At 41.9% G+C, this 22317-nt stretch overlaps 1 pseudogene; it reads right to left on the bottom strand.

Annotated features, from left to right (window-relative positions):
• Positions 1-11830: 11830 nt before the first annotated feature.
• Positions 11831-21902, bottom strand: LOC136131903 (amine oxidase [flavin-containing] A pseudogene; annotated as a pseudogene).
• Between the last annotated feature and the right edge of the window lie 415 nt (positions 21903-22317).

Below are 22317 nucleotides of genomic sequence, written 5' to 3'. Positions count from 1 at the left end.
ATTTATGGTCAGATCATTTTAAAACTAAAATTGCTAATCTACTTAGAGAAAAGTTTATAGCCTCAGTAGTTACCATTTTGGCTTACTTTAACCTGAGCTAGGGCCACCTAAGAAATAGTCTCCATTGCCATCAGAGTTGAAATTAAAATTAAATAGATGAAATGTGTGTTAAGTTCTTATCAATAGAGTTTTTTAAATTATAGGCACTTTGAAAGAAACAAAATCTTAACAAAATTTTATTATAATCCAGTAGGGAATATGAAAAAAAAAACATGACTCTGACCCTTTCTTTATCTTTTCTCTACTCTGAATTCCCCCGAGATGGAGATAGTTTATTCAGTCTTCTTTCTGACAGAACTGTCCCCAGATGGATATGCTCCCATGGCAAATAAAAATGCCATAGGAAGCAAATGTATGGGTACCAAGGGCTAAGGGCGGGGGAATGAATTGGGAGATTGGGATTGACATACATACACTACTATGTGTAAAATAGATAACTAATGAGAACATACTACTATAGCACAGGGAACTCTACTCAGTGCTCTGTGGTGACCTAAATGGGAAGGAAGCCCAAAAAAGAGGGGATATGTGTATACATATAGCTGACTCACTTTGCTGTACAGCAGAAACTAACACAACATTGTAAAGCAATTATCCTCTGATTAAAAAAAAAGAAAAAAGAAAGAAATGCCATAGAATTCATGTACTGTAGTCTCCTTGTTGGGGGCTGAAAAGGGATTCATGGGAAGAATTCAGGCTGAGGGGAGGTGAGAATGGAAAGAAGGAGAGGAGGAGAGCCCCCTACAGAAGCTCATAAATATGCAGACAGAAACCCACAAACCCCACCACAACATGGAGGGAAAATATGGCACCCTGCCCAGAGCTACATAGCATCCTTTGTGTCTTCTTTCTGCACTGTCCAGGGGAGACACCACATACGTAACACTGTTCACTGGTGGCTGGGCAAGGGTGTGGGATGGGAAAAGAAGAGGGTACTAGAGGTTGTTTTTTGCGGATTTAAGCTTTATTTAAATATTAGTATCTACAATTTAAAAATGTCCAGTATAACACTCATTAAGCTTTTTTGGCTGAATGTTTTTGAGATTTATCCACATCAACGTGGAGCTCTAGTTCACTTATTTTAGTTTCTGTATTGTTCTATAGAGAAGAATGGACATTTATGTTGTTTCCAATTTTTTTCTTACAAACTGTTGTAATTAGGCATTTTATATATATGTGTCTGTGTGTATTACATATGGATAATCTCCTTATACACATGCTAGAAGAATTTCTCATAGCTTATAGAAGTGGATCGGTTATAGCCTAAGTGCAATTCTTCGACTTTGCCAAGTCCTGATATTGTAATTGGCGCTCCTCTCTGGAGGTACCAGAATGCGCATTGCTCTGCCATCACTCAGGACTTTCTGACTATGACATTTTGCTTATCTTTTGAGTCTGAAGTGCGTCTCGTTGCTGATTTCGTTTGCATTTATCAGAGTAGCATGAGCTTGAGCAGCTGCATATTGGCTTTATGTGTTTTTCAAAACTATGCAGTTAAAGTGTACTCATTAAAAAACTGAAAAAAGAAAACTCAGGAAGAGAAAGGTCACCTATAGGAAAGGTTCTTGGGATAGAGGGTCTCTATTGTTATCAACAAGGGACATGGAGACACAGGGCACAGCAGAAAGAGACATTATTCTAGTAGGGGAAGGTGGGAATCAGTTCAGAAGCGGCTCATAGGAGGAGCTGTGCATCAGGAGACGCTGATGCTTGTGCGAGGCAGGTGTTGGCATTCCACAGAGGTTACTAAGACTCCACAGACAGGCATTTGAATCTGAGGTAACTGAGGAATCCTCAGAGCAAATTTAACCTATGATCCATCACCCTATTGGACCAGCTGGGGTTAGAAACACATTTCCATCCTGCTTTCCAGACCCCATCTCCATAAGAAGTTAATTTGCATCACACAAGCCAGTCTTCTGGCTTTGACAGGGACATTTCATTTTTTAGAAATTAGCCCAAATATTTATAGCTTGACTAAGCTAATTTAAAACACACAGCAAAAGCATGCTATGCCTCACGTTCTCTGGGCCGCAGCCGCGGAGTGGCCGCGCATCTCGAAGCCAGCGATGACCTGTCAGGGCTGCTTGACTAAGAGCCACACTGTCTACTCATCAGGACCGCTGCTCAGGTCACCTAGGACCTCTTGCTCTCTAGGTGACCACCCAGCGTGGCTGCCACTGTTTCCTGTCACTTGTCCTTCAGAACCTAAACTTTCAAGGCATTTGGGCCTGGAGCAACAGTCTGAGCACATCTCAGGTTGAGGGACGTCATGTCCTGACCCAACAAAACATTTTACAGTCCATGTCCTAACCCAGGAAAAGCTGAGTCTTACCCTTGTATAAACCTGAAAGTTTGCCCTGAAAAATGAAAACAATGAAATCAAACGATTGGGAAAAGATTGCCTTTGTTCTGCCGAGAAGATTCCACATATGCCGCAGGGCTGTAGGCAGCCCCGGCCAGCAGGAGTCACAGCCAACATCTGAGGGCAGCCAAGGCTGCCCAGAGCACCTGAACCAGACACCAGCCATTTCTGCGTCTTCTCCTTGGTGCTTCAGTGGAAGCAGGAATCGTTATGAGCTTCTTTAAAGTTAAGAGAGACACCCAAATGTTCACAAATCTCCAGAGAATAGGAATATCACTGTAGGTATACTGGACAAACTCTTATTTTTCTGATTAAACTAGTTAAATTCCAACTGGAAAAACTTTTGTCAGACATTAGAAAGGGCATGCAAGGAGAAATTTTAAAAAAACCTTTTTCATGGATTCACTTTGCCTTACACCTGAGACTAACACAACATTGTAAATCAACTCTACCCTCCCCCCAAATTTTTTTAATTTAAAAATTTTAAAACTAAAAGATTTTTTCTGCTCTGAAATGTCACATGAAGAAAATAAAACTGGAAGAAGGGAGCAGAAGGGGACCATTAGGAAATGGGAGTGACCGCCACAGAGCCATGTTTGTTTTGAATAGTCCTTGAAACAAATGTTGACTTTGCAGCCTGCATTTGATTCACACATGCCTCCCGATAAAAGCAAAGAGAGCAAAATGACCAGGTCCAACACTGTCATCACCATGAAGGAATATGCAAATTATGGTCTTAAAATAAGGCTGGGAGAGGCCTGGGCAGCTTCACCCACATGAAGGCCATTTCTTTGCTCTGTTCTTGTTTGAGTACGCTCAGCGCCCATGAAGCGAGCCTGGAGTTGCTACCAAGTGCAGTGTAGCGAGTCATGACGTTTAACAGATGAGGAAGGGCCTCTCCAGAAATGAGCCACTGGGCTGAGACTGGGCAGAAAATAGCCTGAAATGAGTCACACCATGTAAGACGGTACAAAAGATGATTCACCGGGTCCCAAGGAAAATAAAGAGGAGGGGATGCTTGTGTACCCAGGGAAGCTCGGTCCCGGCGGGCCGAGTTTATTGGTCTGCATCACACGGAGCCTGTCACCGGTCCCTGGGCTGCTGCTGGGGGCGTGCTGGGCCGCGACAGCCAGCAGCGCCTCCTGGGGTGGTGACACCGCAGGGTCTGTCCGAGATCTTTGAGGCCGGGGGATGCATCTGCACTCAGTGTGCTGAACAGGGTGGTGCGAAATGGTTTATCCAGAAGGTTGCACCGCTGGCATCAGAGAAAACATTTGGAATCATTTTCGATGTGTGTCACCTAGAGGCAGCATTCTCTCCCCAGTGCTGGGCTTAAACCATTCCTGTCATTTCGGACTCTCTATTGAAACTGTTTCTCACAGAATGTCTCTGTCTTGGAAATAGCATGCGACCCCCCTATAAAATGGAAGGGAATTTGAAGCATATAAGTCACCCGTTCTTCTGTCTACCTCTCTCTCTCTACACACACACACACACACACACACACACACACACACACACACACACAGAGACACAGCCCTCTCTCTTTTAAGGAAAAAACATTTTTCAGGACAGAATAAGGAATGCATGGAAGCAAGAGGGATGTGCTTCCCAGGACGGGGAGGGGCTGGTGGCTGGAGCCTGCCAACAGCTCACTGGCAAGCGGCACTGCCTGACTCATGCAAAAGCCCCAGAGACATCACCGGTTTCCTCAGTCACCCTTTAGGAGAAGAGAGACAGCAAACGTGATATTATAAACGTTCCCACAGAATCATAGCCTTACTGGGTCCAAGGGAACCACAGGCTTACCCTGCTGTTCACCATGCTGGAGTGTAAATCAGCTGACGAGCCCTACACAGCTAAAGACCTCACAGAAACCATTACACACACACACACACACACACACACACACACACGAGATGCAAGATCCAATGGGAAAGTTTACAGTCTGATAGTGTCCTATTCTATGCTCGAATATTACAGCAAGTTTTGAAAGCTCCCAGTATTTTCTGATGCAATTTAAAAGCAAAGTCAATATGTGAATATTAATACCCTTATCTCAGCTGTAGATCCCATGACCGTTTCAAGAAATTAGAAACCAAGTTTAAGCAGAACTCGGGAAGAGTTCCGGTGTGGAGTCTCCTTGCTGTTGTTGGTAGATAGGGGCCCTGCTCACATCCCTGACGATGACAGCCCACAGTCACGGGAACAGCACATCTTCCCCTCTGCCCACATGTCCTGGTTTCTCATGGTGATGAAGCTACTGTTCCCCCTGGCTCTTCACTGCGCCTGGGGGGAGTTAGCTGAGGAACTGGATGCTATTGCAGGGGGGCCAGGAAAGATGCCTAGGATTCTGCGCAGTTTGTAGCAGTGCTCGTAGACGTCTGTAAACGCAGGACAGGCTTAGCGAGCTTTATCTTGTCTGAGTGTCCTCCTCCCCCACCCCACCCCCAGCTCCATGTGGCTCAGAAAGAGCGTGTGACAAAGTGCAGGCTTCTACACTCATCTCCTAAGGAGCAGCCCAGCAGGGTTCGAGCAGCCCTTATCACGCTGGCTCAGTGAGAAGTGGGCAGAGTGGCTGTTCTCTGCTCAAGGCAACAGCCTCTCTGAATACTTCCTTAGAGAGTCCAGACACTCCAGGCTGCTGGGTCTCTAGAGTTTCCAGGGTTTTCTATCAAAGCCTTTTGCAAAACTGCTGTTACCACTGTGCATTGAGATCTCGGTGTTCAGTGAATGTGGCTGGAAGCTTCCACTTGACATTTTAAGGGATGTGACATAAAGCCGCTAGGGAAGCAAGTGGTTCTTTGTAGGAAGCTCTAGATCCCTACTTCCCCTGAAGTGATCTTCAGGTGTCAGTCTCCTTCTTAAGCCACATCATCAATGCTTCCGGCCTTAATTAAGGCAAGGAAACCACCTGCAGTCCTCACGCTGCAGCTAAGAGCTTTAGCCTTCCTGGGGTTCTGCCACGTTTTTCACCCATATTAAGTGTTGCTGAAACACCTAATCCCCTCACATGTGTCTCAGTGAGGGACTTGCCATCAAGAGGATGTTTCCTGAAGAGTCAAGCCATCACTGACAATCTAGTGTGTATGGGCACGCACTGGTGAATGCAGATTACGGTTTTGTATCGCTTACCATGTCTGCAGTACTTTGTGATGACTGGCCTGTACATTCACCACAAGAGCAATCGCAGAGTCACCTGTGGGAATGTCACCACCTCGAGAGCGACAACGATGACCTTGCTATGTTATCCAGCCGAAAGGTTCAACATCGGCTCTAGCCTACAGATTGTACTGCTGATTATAAATACCTTCTGGGTGGGGTGAGGCCAAAGCAAAAGTTACTGTGTCGAAGGTTGTGTGAATGAAGGCGGTCCAGTCCCTGCTTGGTCACTAAAGTCTTTACTCCATGCTCAGAACAAAGTTTGATTCCCTGCTGATGTTCAGAACATACACAAAATCCATATTTTCTCTGCGATTAAAACATGCATTGATTAGCAGAGCCTGGCAATACGTAGTCAAGGAAGTGTTTTTGTAAAGTATCACAAGATGATTCATAGGCAAGAGTCGTGAAACCAAGACTCAAGAGTCAGATATAACATGAGGCCCAATTATTCGGCATATATTTTTCCTAATAAAAAATATCTGCCGAGCTCTCCTTTTGCCATAAGAAATAGTTTTGGTTCTTCAGAAAGCTAGTTTACAATACTGGCTATCTCCTGAGGGTTTCCAGTACCCCTGGTCAAGGCTGTGCTTTCTACAGAGGAATCAGGGTAACCTAACAGATGTGTGTGAGGGGGACTCTGAGCTATGCCCTGGGACTTCCCTGGTGGTCCAGTGGTTAAGACTCTGAGCTTCCAGGGCAGGGGCCAGGGGTTCAGTCCCTAGTCGGGGAACTAAGATCCCACATGCCATGCAGTGTGCAAGATTAGCTATGCCCGAGGGCCTGGGCCAGGAATAGCCTATTGTAGAATAGAAAATAAAAGCGAATTCCCACTTCGAGAGCTCAAAGAGCTTTGCGGTTTTAAAAAACTAACTTGGATGGCAACTCACTGAGCTAGGGGACAAGTGTTAACCAGATTCTTGTTGGAATATTGCAGTTCTAGGCAGGGGAGGGGATGGTAGGCCAGCCAACAGATTGCAGCACAATCAAACAACTGGGCTTAAACCTCTCTGCACTCATTTCTGGTCTATGTGCCACCAGCCTGGCTTCCTGCTGAAGCATCACTTCATGCTTTTATGCAACACACTTATCCAATATGTAAAACTAAATTCAGAATCATCTTCCTGTGCGTGTAAAAAACTTCTGCTAATTGAAATCCTGGCCTTCATAGCCACTACTGTCGTTGTTAAAATACAGCCAGGGTGATGTTTGGTACCGCTTGGAGTTATGTTCTCATGGAAAAGTCTATATGAAATACATGCCAAATTTAAAAGTCATAAGGGCAGCTGAACAAGTGCATTTATCGCTAGAATGATTATTCACAAATGTTCTAACTAAGAGCGTGTGTTTCAATAGCGTCCTACACTAAACCCAAGATTTGAAAGCACTGCTTATTCAGCAGCCAGTGAAAACAGGATGAAACACTGACTATCAAACTGATTTTTTTAACATCCTCTATGTAAAAGCTAGACTATCACTAGAGAGCACATTAGGTCCTAAGAAAGCATTTGGACTGTGTACCCAGTAGCTGACATTTCTAACATTCAAGTAGGGGACCGAGTCACGGCTGTGTGTGGGCAGGAGTGTGGAGTTGGGGCAACTGCAGGGCCATGGAGGTAGCCTGTACGAGATGTTCTTCCCGGGGGTGTGGTGGAAAGGCAGGGACGCTGAGTAAGACATCCAGCATTCATTCCCGTGACCATTTACAATTGTTTTTTTAAATACATTTATTTTTTTATTTATTTATTTTTGGCTGCATTGGGTCTTCGTTGCTGCGCACGGGCTCTCTCTAGTTGCGGCGAGCAGGGGCTGCTCTTCGTTGCGGTGCACGGGCTTCTCACTGCGGTGGCTTCTCATCGCGGAGCACGGGCTCTAGGCGCGTGGGCTTCAGTAGTTGCGGCACGCGGGCTCAGTAGTTGCAGGGCACGGGCTCAGTAGTTGCAAAGCATGGGCTTAGTTGTTCCACGGCATGTGGGATCTTCCTGGACCAGGACTCGAACCCATGTCCCCTGCATTGGCAGGCGGATTCTCAACCAGTGCGCCACCAGGGAAGCCCCACATGACCATTTACAATTAATGAGAACACACGCTCAACCTATTGGCCTAGCCCCATCTCCTAGGGGGCAGGGATGGGAGGAGATTGGCCTAGCCCCATCTCCTAGGGGGCAGGGGCAGCAGGTAACACTATGGTTTACTATCTTGGAAAGTGAACAAGAGACCTACTTGGTCAGGGAAATTTTTAAGTCCAGATACTTAAATGTATTGACATAGCTTATTTATTTATTCATTCATTCATTCATTTATTTTGCGGTACACGGGCCTCTCACTGTTGTGGCCTCTCCCGTTGCGGAGCACAGGCTCCGGACGCGCAGGCTCAGCGGCCATGGCTCACGGGCCCAGCCGCTCCGCGGCATGTGGGATCCTCCCGGACCGGGGCACGAACCCGTGTCCCCTGCATCGGCAGGCAGACTCCCAACCACTGCGCCACCAGGGAAGCCCTGACTTAGCTTTTTGGGGGGATTGCGTTGTGATTATTTTAAAAGCTCTTTCTTGTTCAAAGAAGCATTGACAGTGTCCATGAAGCACATCGACACTCAAAACCCTCCCTCTGTCCAAAGAAACAGAATGACTTCAGGTCACCATATGTGGTTTGATTCTGCCTAAGTGTAACCTTAATCTTGATAAGGCAGTATCTCAGTTCTATAAAAAGAAGTACAGTGATTTGCAGTCATTTCCAAATTGGAAACATGTTTAAGAAAGGCAGTGGTAAAGGAAAGGAGGTGGAGCCTAGGATTCCTTGGAAGAGAAAGTGCCCTAATTCCCTTTGTGCTTTGACCCTCGCTTGATTTCTGTCTGTATTCTCTGGCGCCTCCCCGCGAGGGGTCTGTCCGAGATCCAGGGCTCCTTCGACCGTCTGTGCACTTTACCTGCCTCTGGACCCCACGCTGCAGAACTTGGTGATGAGTCACACAGACAGCACAGGACCCACTGGCTCAGATTCCCTCTGCCACCAAAGCTCCTGGGGTCTGCCGAACGTCGGGCTACCCATTATTCCCTTCTCCAATTTGGCCTCATTTTCAGGATGGGATCTCTGTCTACATTTTCCTTTAATTTTTGTCAGTTAATTACCCATTCTAGTAGACTCTTCACCCTCAAAGACAGACACTACATCCTGAGCCTGAGTTAATGGAGTTGGCGCCATGACGGTCTCACCAAACCACGTCTGGGGCCTGCCCCATCCTCTCAACCAGACATGGGCAGATCATCCAGGGTCACAGCTCTCGTTTGTTGGCTCCAAGAGCCCGGGTTCTCAGTCTCTGTGCTACTATTTACTCACTTAGCTGTAGGACTGTGTAACTTGTCTCCAAGATGGTAGCAATAATCCCTCTCATCCCACATGCACTTTTTTTTTTTAACTTTTGTATTTTGAAATATAGATTCACAAGAAGTTGCAAAAATGATAGAGTCCCATGTAGCCTTCAACCAACTTCCCCAAATTATGATATCAGAAGTATAGCTATAGTATGACATCACAATTATAGGACAGTATATAGTGATGTAGTGCAATATCAAAACCAGGAAGTCGACATTGGTATATTACCGTTAATTTGACTATAGACCTTACTCAGTTTCCATCATTTTTTAACCTGTATTGATGTGTGTGGGTATGTGTAGTTCTATACCATTTCATACCACCTATAGATTCACATAATGATCACCACAATCAAGACACAGAACCGTTCCATCACCGGAAAAGAACTCCTTTGCGCTGCCTCTTCATATCTGTGGCCCTCTCTCCTAACCACCAAGTGATCTGTCCTCTGCCAACCACTAATCTGTTGGTTGCCAACCCGCCAAGTCTCTGTCCTCTGCCAACCACTAATCTGTTCTCCATCTCTATACTTTTATCACTTTGAGAATTTTTTAAAATATTTATTTATTTTTGGCTGCATTTGGGTCTTAGTTTTTTATGAAGATTAAATGAGATAACGTATATGAAAATACTCAGTTTAATAAGTAGTGACTCAATTATGGGATCAAATTATGAATCATAAACCAATGCAAAATTTACATTTTAATATAAAACAGTTCCGATTTTTCCTACTGCTTCACAGTTGTCTTTGGTGACATACTACCCAGTTTTCTGGGCTTGTTATTGTACATTCTGCCGAAGAATGAGCAGTGGCTGCATTTGTGATCTCTGCTTCTCCAATTAATGCTGTTTTGATAAGTCAGCATTTTTACTGCTTATAATAAGCTATGTTCTTTACATGAACTAGCAATCTCTAATATACCCATTAGGTAGGAATTATTCTTCTTAATGTATAGGTTAGAACCCAGGGCTCAGAGAGGTAAAATGACTTGCTAGTTTGTCTAATTCCAGAGCTTCTATATCTAACTTTGATGCCAGTGTGATTCAGATATTCTCCATAGAACTCCAGTCCCTAGGGATATTGCTAAAAGAAAAGAAAAAGAGTTCATTGATTAAATGAATTTAATATACATTTTAAAATAAAGCATGTTATAAAAGTTCCTTCTTGAGAGTTTTCAATGCATATTAGCAAATTAAAGGTTCTGAGAAGTCCTGTGGTCTTTAACCCAGCATTTCCCAAATTAAATTAGCCACTGGGCTTTTTAGAAATATATAGAACTATCAACACCCCTCAGAATTAGCATTCCATAGAAAACATTTTAGGGAACTCTGCACTGAGCATACATTTCTGCCCTATTTTTAAATGTTTTGATATTTCTGTAAACTGCCTAATCCTGTTGTGATACCAAACTGCTTCAGCCTCACAAGAACTCTACAAATAGTTCATTTATATAGTGTTATAGCATCTTACTGATGAAAGTAATAATCCTATGGCAAACTTAGTAAAATTTTATATATATATATATATTATATATATATTATATATATATATATGTCTTTGGTTTCTACCCTAGAAGAATAGCAAGTTTACACCAACAACTCTGAGGGCAAATGATGTTAAAGAGAAAATAAACCTCTTTTCTAAGAAGTCTGCTTTTCACCTTGAATGGTGTACAGTTCCCAAAAGTTTAAGATAAGGTCATTTGGAGGGCTCTATTTAACTAATGCAAAGTAAATGTATAATATACAACCAAAGAGCAAATTTATTTTCTTTCTTTAAATTATTTATTTATTTGGCTGCGTTGGGTCTTAGTTGTGGCACGCAGGATCTTCGTTGTGGCACATGGGCTCTAGAGCGCACAGGCTCAGTAGTTGCAGTGCACAGGCTCTCTAGTTGTAGCACTTGGACTCCAGAGCGTGCGGGCTCAGTAGTTGCGGCACACGGGCTCTCTAGTTGTGGCACGTGGGCTCTAGAGCATGCAGGCTTAGTTGCCCCACGGCATGTGGGATCTTAGTTCCCTGACTAGGGATAGAACCTGCGTCCTTGTCCCCTGCATTGGAAGGCGGATTCTTAACCACCAGGGAAGTCCCAAATTTACTTTCTTTAAATCTCAGCCACTACCTTTAATTATAGTACTTATTTCCAATATCTCTTCTTGTAGGTTCTTAGAACATACTACATTATATTACTTCTGCCACTCATCACTCAAACATCAGTCCCTAGGCAGGAGGGCTACATGCTATTCCCTGTCCTTGAATTCTACTCTCTATTTAAACAAATGCTTGGTAATGGATGTGATGTTGATGGTTTTAGATACATAGTTATGGGCTTACATCTAATATGAAACCATACTAAATGGCTCTTTGCCTCTAAAAGTTTTCCATTTCTAATGACACAAAATGAGTCAAATACACTATTCTATTTTATGGTAACAGAATCAGAGTAATAAGCAAACCCAGGCTGGTCACTGCTATGTTATTCTTAGAAAGTAAAGGAAAATTCATCTTTTCACTCCAGCTTAATGTTATTTCCATTTCACTGGGATTGAAAATAAAAGGAATACTAGGATTACAAAACTTGAGTGTTTTTCTATTTTTTTTTATGAGCACGTCAGCTTTAATTTCTTGAAGTTAAGAAACTGATCTCAAGGTAATTTTCTAGCAATCAACACAAGCTGGTCTATAGACAAGTCACAAGATGGAGCTTGATCTTACGGAAATTAAGGAGGTGATACACAGAGATTAAACGGAGGGGTTAAATCAGTGTACTTAAAGATGATCCGATGACACAGCCTTTCCATTTGTCAACATTTTGCTTTTGATGATGCTGGGAAAGAGTAAGCAGAAAGCATGAAGCCGAAACTTCAGGATCAGGTCGGCAGCCTGCATTTGTACACCACAAACCACAGGGCAGTTATCGATGTGGAAAATCCGATGATCTTCAGCAGGCCTGTCACGGAAGGCAGGTTCCTCTCCCAGAAGGTGTGGGTGATTTCTACAGCTGGAACATCCTCTGATGCAGGTTCTTGGACCCGTATGTCTCTCTTTGCCGCCTTCCCCAAAGCATTCAAGACCTCTCTAGCTGCCCGTTCTCCAGCCTCTGCTGCTCCTTGCACGTGACCGCTCCACTATGTGGCAGTCTTCGTGCCAGCAACGTAAATCCTGCCTACGGGCTGGCGAACCCTTCCGTTCTGAGTCATATTCCAGGGGGGAGGTAGGCAGTGTAGCAGCCCCCGGAGTACCCCTCCTCACACCACTTCTTCTCTTCATAGCGCACCGTTGTAAAGCTTCTTGGGATCCTAATGCTTTGGCATACAGCTCACAGATTCTCCTCTTCCTTAGTTCTTTATGGACCTCAGGAAGGCGGTCGGTCAGCTTTTCGAGCAAGGATGAAGCCCATGAGGGTGGGCAGCGATCCATCTGGCTTGGTGTCATCCAGCGTTATTGAAATCGGAGCTTCCTCATCTTCGATGATCATACAGCCGCAGTAATCCTTTTTCTTCCAAAAGGCCTCCTTGTAATACATCATGCACTTAATGATAGCCCCCACTGGAAGACACTGGATTAACTGGTTTCTCTCTGAAGGAAGCTCTGCTCTGAAGTGTATCTTGGCAGTGAAAGTTGGAGGGATGGCACTAATTACGTATCGGCACTCATAAAGTTGATGATGCAACATCTCTATCATGATGTTGTCACTTGACTGGTCCACGTAGGTGACAGGACACCCCAGCTTCACTCTGTCCCCGAGGAGGTGCATTATCCGCTTGCTTGCCTGACCAGATCCACCTACAGACTTCCGTTCCTGGCCCTGTTGGTGATGGAGAATATCCAAGTGGTGCCTCCACACTGCTTCACATACCACAAGAACCACAGGGCAGACACCTCGTGGGGTTCAGAGGTCACACTGATATTCACAAAGAGAGATGCAAACTGCCTAGCAGTCCTGTCTCCCCTCACGATCACTGTGGTTCATGCCTCATCATACCACCCTTTCACAGCATCCGCTCTTCCTGTAACATCCATTTTTCTGTTTTTACTAATAAGTGTGATACAATTCACAACTTAAAAATTCTAAACTAGTATGCCATCTGTTGCTATGAATATGAAAGATAGTGCCTCATTTGGAGACTTATTATATTAAAGCATGAAATGTGGACTCGTGAACTCCCAGTAACCTGTAAAAATCTCTAATTTTGGAACACCTTTAGGATTCACAGGCTCCCTCTTTTTTTTTTAATAGACCTTTATTGGAGTATAATTGCTTCACAGTACCGTGTTAGTTTCTGTTGCACAACAAAGCAAATCAGCCATATGCACACACATGTCCCCATGTCCCCTCCCTCTTCAGCCTCCCTCCCGTCGTCCCTATCCCACCCCCAGGTCACCGCAAAGCACCGAGCCAATCTCCCTGTGCTATGCTGCTGCTTCCCACCAGCCAACTATTTTACATGTTGATGCTACTGTCACTTCGCCCCAGCTTCCCCCTCCCACCCTGTGTCCTCAAGTCCATTCTTTATGTCTACATCTTTATACCTGCCCCGCAACTAGGTTCATCAGTACCTTTTTTTTTTTAGATTCCATATATATGCGTCAGCATACGGAATTTGTTTTCCTCTTTCTGACTTACTTTGTGTGACAGACTCTAGGTCCATCTACCTCCCACAGATAACTCAATTTCGTTTCTTTTTATGGCTGAGTAATATTCATTGTATATATGTGCCACATCTTCTTCATCCATTCATCTTTTGATAGACATCTATGTTGGTTCCATGTCCTATCTATTGTAAATAGTGCTGCAGTGAACATTGTGGTGCATGTCTCTTTTAGAATTATGGTTTTCTCAGGGTATATGCCCAGTAGTGGGGTTGCTGGATCATGGTAGCTCTATTTTTAGTTTTTTAAGGAACCTCCATACTGTTTTCCATAGTGGCTGTATCAATTTACATTCCCACCAACAGTATAGGAGGGTTCCTTTTCACCACACCCTTTCCAGCATTTACTTTTTCCAGCTTTTTTGATGATGGCGATTCTGACTGGTGTGACGTGATACCTCATTGTAGCTTTGATTTGCATTTCTCTTAGTGATGTTGAGCATCTTTTCATGTGCCTCTTGGCCATGCTATCTGTATGTCTTCCTTGGTGAAATGTCTATGTAGTTCTGCCCATTTTTTAAATGGATTGTTTGTTTTTTTGATACTGAGCTCCATGAGCTGTGTGTATATTTTGGAAATTAATCCTTTGTCGTTTCATTTGTAAATATTTCTCCCATTCTGAAGGTCGTCTTTTTGTCTCGTTTATGGTTTTCTTTGCTGTGCAAAAGCTTTTAAGTTTAATTAAGTCCCATTTGTTTATTTTTGGTTTTATTTCTGTTACTCTAGGAGGTGGGTCAAAAAAGATCGTCCTGTGGTTTATGTCAAAGAGTGTTTTTTCCTATGTTTTCCTCTAAAAGTTTTATAGTGTCTGGTCTTACATTTAAGTCTTTAATCCATTTGGAGTTTATTTTTGCATATAGTGTTAGGTAGTGTTCTAATTTCATTCTTTTACACATAGCTGTCCAGATTTCCCAGCATCACTTATTGAAGAGGCTGTCTTTTCTCCATTGTATGTTTTTGCCTCCTTTGTTGTAAATTAGGTGCCCATATGAGCGTGGGTTTATCTCTGGGCATTCTATCCTGTACCATTGATCTATATTTCTGTTTTTGTGCCAGTACCATACTGTCTTGATTACTGTAGCTTTGTGGTATAGATTGAAACCGGGGAGCCTGATTCCTCCAACTCCATTTTCCTTTCTAAAGATTGCTTTGGCTATTCGGGGTATTTTGTGTTTCCATACGAATTGTAAGATTTTTTATTTTAATTTTGTGAAGAATGCCATTGGTAGTTTGATAGGGGTTGCATTGAATCTGTAGGTTGCTTTGAGTAGTATAGTTATTTTCGAAATATTGATTCTTCCAATCCAAGAACATGGTACACTTCTCCATCTGTTTGTGTCATCTTTGATTTCTTTCATCAGTGTCTTGTAGTCTTCTGAGTACAAGTCTTTCATCTCCTTAGGCAGGTTTATTCCTAGGTATTTTATTCTTTTTGTTGCAATTGTAAATAGGAGTGTTTGATTTTTCATTGTTGATGTATAGGAATGCCAGAAATTTCTGTGCATTAATTTTGTATCCTGCAACCCTACCAAATTCATCAGTTCTAGTAGTTTTCTGGTAGCATCTTTAGGATTTTCTATGTATAGTATCATTGTCATTGGCAAATAGTGACAGTTTTACTTCTTTTCCAATTTGTATTCCTTTTAGTTCTTTTTTTTCTCTGATGGCTATGGCTAGGACTTCCAAAACTGTGTTGAATAAGAGTGGCAAAAGTAGACATCTTGTCTTGCTCCTGATCCTAGTGGAAACTCTCAGTTTTTCACCATTGAGTATGATGCTTACTGTGGGTTTGTCGTATGTGGCCTTTATTATGTTGAGGCAAGTTCCGTCTATGCCCATTTCTGGAGAGTTTTTATCATAAACGGGTGTTGAATTTTGTCAAAAGCTTTTTCTTCATCTATTGAGATGATCATATGGTTTTTATTCCTTAATTTGTTAATATGGTGTATCACATTGATTGATTTGCATATATTGAAGAATCCTTGCATCCCTGGGATAAATCCCACTTGATCCTGGTGTATGATCCTTTTAATGTGCTGTTGGATTCTGTTTGCTAGTATTTTGTTCAGGATTTTTGCATCTATGTTCATCAGTGATATTGGTCTATAATTTTCTTTTTTGTGATATCTTTTTCTGGTTTTGGTATCAGGGTGATGGTGCCTTTGTAGAATGAATTTGGGAGTGTTTCTCCCTCTGCAATTTTTTGGAAGAGTTTGAGAAGGATCAGTGTTAGCTCTTCTCTAAATGTTTGATAGAATTTGCCTGTGAAGCCATCTGGTCCTGGACTTTTGTTGGAAGATTTTTAATTACAGTTTCAATTTAAATACTTGTGATAGGTCTGTTATTGTCTAATTCTTCCTGGTTCAGTCTTGGAAAATTGTACCTTTCCAAGAGTTTGTCCATTTCTTCGTGGTTGTCCGTTTTATTGGCATATAGCTGTTTGTAGTAGTCTCTTATAATCCTTTGCATTTCTGCAGTGTCAGTTGTGATTTCTCCTTTTTCATTTCTGATTTTATTGATTTGCATTCTCCCTTTTTTTCTTATGAGTCTGGCTAACGGTTTATCAATTTTATCTTCTCAAAGAACCAGCTTTTAGTTTTATTGATCTCTGTTATTGTTTTATTCATTTCTATTTCATTTATTTCTACAGTGATATTTATTATTTCTTTCCTTCTACTAACTTTGGGTTTTCTTTGTTCTTTAAGTGTAGGGTTAGATTGTTTGAGATTTTTCTTGTTTCTTGAGATGAGATTGAATTGTTGTAAACTTCCCTCTGAGAACTGCTTTTGCTGCATTCCATAGGTTTTGGGTCGTTGTTTTTCATTGTCATTTGTTTTTATGTATTTTTTATTTGATTTCTTCAGTGATCTCTTGGTTATTTAGTAGTGCACTGTTTAGCCTCCATGTGTTTGTGTTTCTTACAGTTTTCTTCCTGTAATTGATTTCCAGTCTCATAGCAATGTGGTCAGAAAAGATGCTTGATATGACTTCAATTTGCTTAAATTTTCCAAGGCTTGATTTGTGACCCAAGATGTGATCTATCCTGGAGAACGTTTCATGTGCACTTGAGAAGAAAGTATATTCTGCCACTTTTGGGTGGAATGTTCTATAAATATCAATTAGATCTATCTGGTCTATTGTGTCATTTAAAGCTTGTGTTTCCTTATTTACTTTCTGTTTTATCTGTTCATTGGTGTAAGTGGGGTGTTAAAGTCCCCTACTATTATTGCGTTACTGTCGATTTCTCCTTTCATGGTTGTTAGTATTTGCCTTATGTATTGGGGTGCTCCTATGTTGGGTGCATAAACACTTGTTATTATCTTCTTCTTGGATTGATCCTTTGATCATTATGTAGTGTCCCTCCTTATCTCTTGTAACAGTTTTTATTTTAAAGTCTATTTTATCTGATACGAGTATTGCTACTCCAGCTTTCTTTTGATTTCCATTTGCATGGAATATCTTTTTCCATCCCTTCCCTTTCAGTCTGTATGTATCCCTACGTCTGAAGTGGGTCTCTTGTAGACAGCATATATATGGGTCTTGTTTTTGTATCCATTCAGCCAGTCTGTGTCTTTTGGCTGGGGCATTTAATCCATTTACATTCAAGGTTGTTATTGATATGTATGTCCTATTACCATTTTCTTAATTGTTTGGGGCTTGTTTTTGTGGGTCTTTTTCTTCTCTTGTGTTTCCCCCTTAGAGAAGTTTCTTTAGTATTTGTTGTAACGCTGGTTTGGTGGTGCTGAATTCTCTTAGCTTTGTTTGTCTGAAAAGCTTTTGACTTCTCCATTGACTCTGAATGAGATCCTTGCTGGGTAATCTTGGTTGTAGGTTTTTCTCTTTCATCACTTTAAGTGTATCCTGCCACTCCCTTCTGGCCTGCAGAATTTCCACTGAAAAATCAGCTGATAAAATTATGGGGATTCCTTTGTATGTTATTTTTTGTTTTTCCCTTGCTGCTTTTAATATTTTTTCTTTGAATTTAAGTTTTATTAGTTTGATTAATATGTGTCTTGGTGTGTTTTTCCTAGGGTTTATCCTGTATGGGACTCTCTGTGCTTCCTGGACTTGGGTGACTATTTCCTTTCCTATATTAGGGAAGTTTTCCACTATAATCTCTTCAAGTATTTTCTCAGACCCTTTCTTTTTCTCTTCTTGTTCTGGGACCCCTATAATTCGAATGTTGGTGTGTTTAGTGTTGTTAGAGAGGTCTCTGAGATTGTCTTCAATTCTTTTCATTCTGTTTTCTTTATTCTTCTCCTTGGCAGTTATTTCCACCATTTTGTCTTCCAGCTCACTTATTCGTTCTTCTGCCTCTTTCTGTTATTGATTCCTTCTAGCATATTTTTCATTTCAGTTATTGTGTTGTTCATCTGTTTGTTCTTTAGTTCTTCTGGATCTTTGTTAAGCATTTCTTGTATTTTCTCAATCCATGCTTCCATTCTATTTCCATGATTCTGGATCATCTTTACTATCATGACTCTGATTTTTTTTTCAGGTAGATTGCTTATTTCCTCTTCATTTATTTGGTCTTGTAGGTTTTAACCTCACTCCTTCACCTGTGACATATTTTTTTGCTGTCTCATTTTTTTTTTTTTTTTTATGAGTGGGATTGTGTTCCTGTTTTACTGGTTGTTTGGCCTGAGGTGTCCAACCCTGGAGTTTGTAGGCTATTGGGTAGAGCTGGGTGCTGGTGCTGCTATGGGGACCTCCGTGACACCTCACTCCGATGAATATTCCTTGGGGTCTGAGGTTCTCTGTTAGTCCAGTGGTTTGGACTCGGAGCTCCCACTGTAGGAGCTTCCCCCCAACCCCAGGCTTGCAAATCAAGATCCCGCAAGCCATGTGGGAAGGCAAAAAAAAAACAACAAAAAACAAAGTAAAAAATAAAATTAGACTAGGAACCTAACAGACATGTTAGAAAGAATGTAAAAATAAAAATAGAGATGAATCAGAAACTGGAAGGTACATCAGTACCACAGTAGTAAAAAAGAGAAGGGAAAGGAAAAAAGGGGGGGAAGGCCTTGGCTGTGGGGGGCGGGGCCTAAGCAAGGGCGAGGTCTGGGTGGTGGGTGGGGACAATGCTCAGGACTCACAGGGCTAGAAAAGGCCCTGGAGGCTGTGTGGGGGGGGGGGGGGTAGGACTTAGGCTCAAGGAACAGAAGGGGCCCAGGCATGCCCCCCACCCCAGTCTCAGAGGGCAGGGGACCTCACCTGGGAGCCCAGCAGGCTTCCTGTGCTCGAGTGGATGGGGCAAACGCCCTCCTCTCCTCTCCCGCTCCTCCTGGAGGGCCCCTCCTGCCTGCTTCTCCTGATCTCCCCGGCCTCAGGGGCACTGATCTTGTCTGGCCTCCACTTTTCCTCTCCCCTTGGTCTCCCTACATCCTATCAGTTCACTTTGGGGTTCCTCCCGTCTCCTTGAGGGTCAGAGTCCCCCACTAGCAACCAGGGAGGCGCCCTAGTTGTGGGGAGACGCTAACTCCGCGTCTTCCCACACCGCCATCTTGACTCCTCCCCACATGCTTTCTTAAAAGAGCAATTCCAAAGAAGACTCTTAGGCTCAAATCAAACACAAAATTAAAACCAGCTTTGGGCTTCCCTGGTGGCACAGTGGTTGGGAGTCCACCTGCCAATGCAGGGGACACGGGTTTGTGCCCCGGTCTGGGAGGATCCCGCATGCCGTGGAGCGGCTGGGCCCGTGAGCCATGGCCGCTGGGCCTGCGTGTCCGGAGCCTGTGCTCCACAGCGGGAGAGGCCACAGCAGTGAGAGGCCTGTGTACTGCAAAAAAAATAAATAAGTAATAATAATTAAAACCAGCTTTAAACGTGCTTAACTTTAGTAGAAATCAATGTGAAGGCTTCATAAACTTTAACTGACTTTAACTTCCTGCTTTGTATTTATTTTCTTTACTGATAGTCCATATAAGAAGACCCAGCAATTAATATGATTATTAGAAGAGGGTTTATTCAGATCTGCTGTCTGCTGCTATAACTATATGGCACATATTGGTAACTTATCAGAATCCACAATTTACCTCTTTTCATATCATTAATACATCATAATCGGATTCAGAAGTTTAGTATTACTTTAACAAATGTAAAGTGTACTCAGGAATGGGAACAAGGTTTATATATGTAAATAATCTACATGTTTGTTACATTCCACCATAGATTTTACCTTAAAATACCTAATGCAGTTACAGGACATCAGAGTGAAGACAGATGCTTTATACTTGTACGTTTTCTGAAACTGGGGCTTATTTTATGAAGGAAACTTGGCTTAATAATTAGAACTTTCATGTTAACCAAGTTTGGGGCACTTATTTTATACAGTCTCAAATTTTAAGATTAAACACAATTTCAATCAATATTTATACTGAGCAAAAATTATGTCTGGTTCTTTTTTCTATAAAACCATCAATCTATTAACTACATTTCTGAACTTATAGTTAACTTTACAGTCTTTACATTATTATATAAGTAACATACACTTGCAGAACTTAGAAGTCAAACCCTGCTAAAAAGACTTGTGCCAAAAACGGCCCCTAACCCCAGCTCAGAGGCATCACTTTCAGCTCTTCTGTTCTTTTTTTAATTCTGTTTACTTTTAAAACCACTTTACTGAGGTATGATTGATATGTAAAAAGCTGTACGTTTTTAACGTATACAACTCGATGAGTTTGGGAATAAGAACACGCCATGAAATCATCACCACCGTCAAGGCTGTTGACAAATCCATCACCTCCCAGTTTCCTCCCACCCCCCTTTAACAGTAGTATTTTGCATGTGTGTGGTAACAACACATGATCTGCATGTTTTAAGTATACAGTCATACTGTTAGCTACAGGCACTGTGCTGAATAGATCTCCAGTACTTATTTTTGCAAGGTAAGTTAGTTCTGGCCCCAGTCAACTGGGGAAGGAGCGCACACACACACAATCACTGTAGGGAAAGTGAGACCATGCTTTGTGGCCTGCAACATGGCAGTGATCAGTAGAACAGGTGATGAGCCAGTGAGATGCTGGCCTGGGGTCAGCCTGATACTGAGATGGCTTGGGCCATGAGCAAGCAGCATGCCTAAGTTTATCCCAAGCCAGTTTCATCAGTTGACCTACAATACCTGAAACTCCCCAAAGTGGATGACCAAATCTACTCTGAGTTCTGGGGAAATTTTGAGAAACTCAGGATAGATGTATTGGACCCAGAAGAGCTCAAATCAGAACCAGCTGAAAAAGGAAAATAGTTAAAGAACAAGGGCTTTATGTAGTTATAATAAACTAATAAAAGTGGAGGCCATTCTACTAGAAGTTTCATAGGACCCACACTCATTCTGTCTTCCTACACTGTGGTGCAGTCTTAGAGATATCTCCTGATTTGATCAGAAGTGAACTTTGTGTTTGCTTCTTGCTTTTCTTGTTATTTAGAGGTGATTTTTCAAGAGAAAGTTGAAGATGTCTTTTCTCTATCTTAAAAGTAGAAATCCTAGTGCACGCTAAATTGTGCTCCCAAAGTCTCTGTAAGTAAAAAAAAAAAAAAAAGTTACATCACCTTTTTTTCATCATCTCGTGCAGATGAAGGGACTGAAGATTCCCTTAATATTTTTAGCCGAATCTTAAAAGGTACAAAATATTTGCCATCTATTTCAAATGCCATCTATTTTAAAAGGAGCATATTTGTAGGATTTTATTTTTTAGGAGCTCCAAATACACACTAAATTAAGCTCCATAGCTAAACAAAAATTTTAAGCATTTGGAAAATTTTGTGCATTATAAATTCATATTCACAACCACCTAACAATGTATCCAGTTCATTTTCTATGCAAATTAATTCCAAACTTAATTATACCAGGTATGGAATCTCAAAAGACTATATGCACATAATTAAGTGTATAAAAGATAGGTGAAGGGAGACTATAAAACAGAATACCTGATTACTTGAGAAGTCACAGTCTGTCTTCAATATCTGAAATTGAGTTTGGCCCTATAATTTTTCCCACACAGTCTTAACTTGGGCCATTTAATTTTTATTTTCAAACAAAGAATGGTGCTAGAAATTTTTTTATTGAGGTATAACTGACATAAACATTAGTTTCAGGTGTACCACAGAATGGTTCAGTATTCACATATACTGTGAAATGATCACCATAAACCTAGTTAACATCTGTCACTATACACAGTCACAAAAATTTTGTTTAACAGTGCTGTACATAACACCCCATGACTTATAACACTGATAACAGGAAGTTATACTTATAACAGGAAGCTAGTACCTTCTGAATCCCGTCACCCATTTTGCTCACCCCTCACCTCCCACCTCTGGCAACCACCAATCTGCTCTCTGTCTCTATGAGCTCGGTTTTTTTCTTGTTGTTTTCTGTTTTTCCTAGATTACACATAGTAAGATCATACAGTACTTGTCTTTCCTGTCTTACTTCACTTAGTGTAATGCCCTCAAGGTCCATCCATGTTGTTGCAAATAGCAAGATTTCCTTCTTTTTATGGAATAATATTCCACTGTGTGTGTATGTGTGTGTGTGTATCACATCTTCTTTATCCATTAATCCATCAGTGGACACTTAGGTTGTTTCCGTATCTTCACTATTGTAAACAATGCTGCAATGAGCATGGGGCTGCATATATCTTTTTAGAAGAGTTAGTATTTTCATTTTCTTCAGATAAATACCCAGAAGTGGAGTTGCTGGATCA

Source organism: Phocoena phocoena, chromosome 12 (assembly GCF_963924675.1).
Source record: "Phocoena phocoena chromosome 12, mPhoPho1.1, whole genome shotgun sequence".
Classification (NCBI taxonomy): Eukaryota; Metazoa; Chordata; class Mammalia; order Artiodactyla; family Phocoenidae; genus Phocoena; species Phocoena phocoena.
The sequence above is the reverse complement of the archived record's forward strand: the minus strand, read 5'-3'. Positions and strand labels throughout refer to the sequence as shown.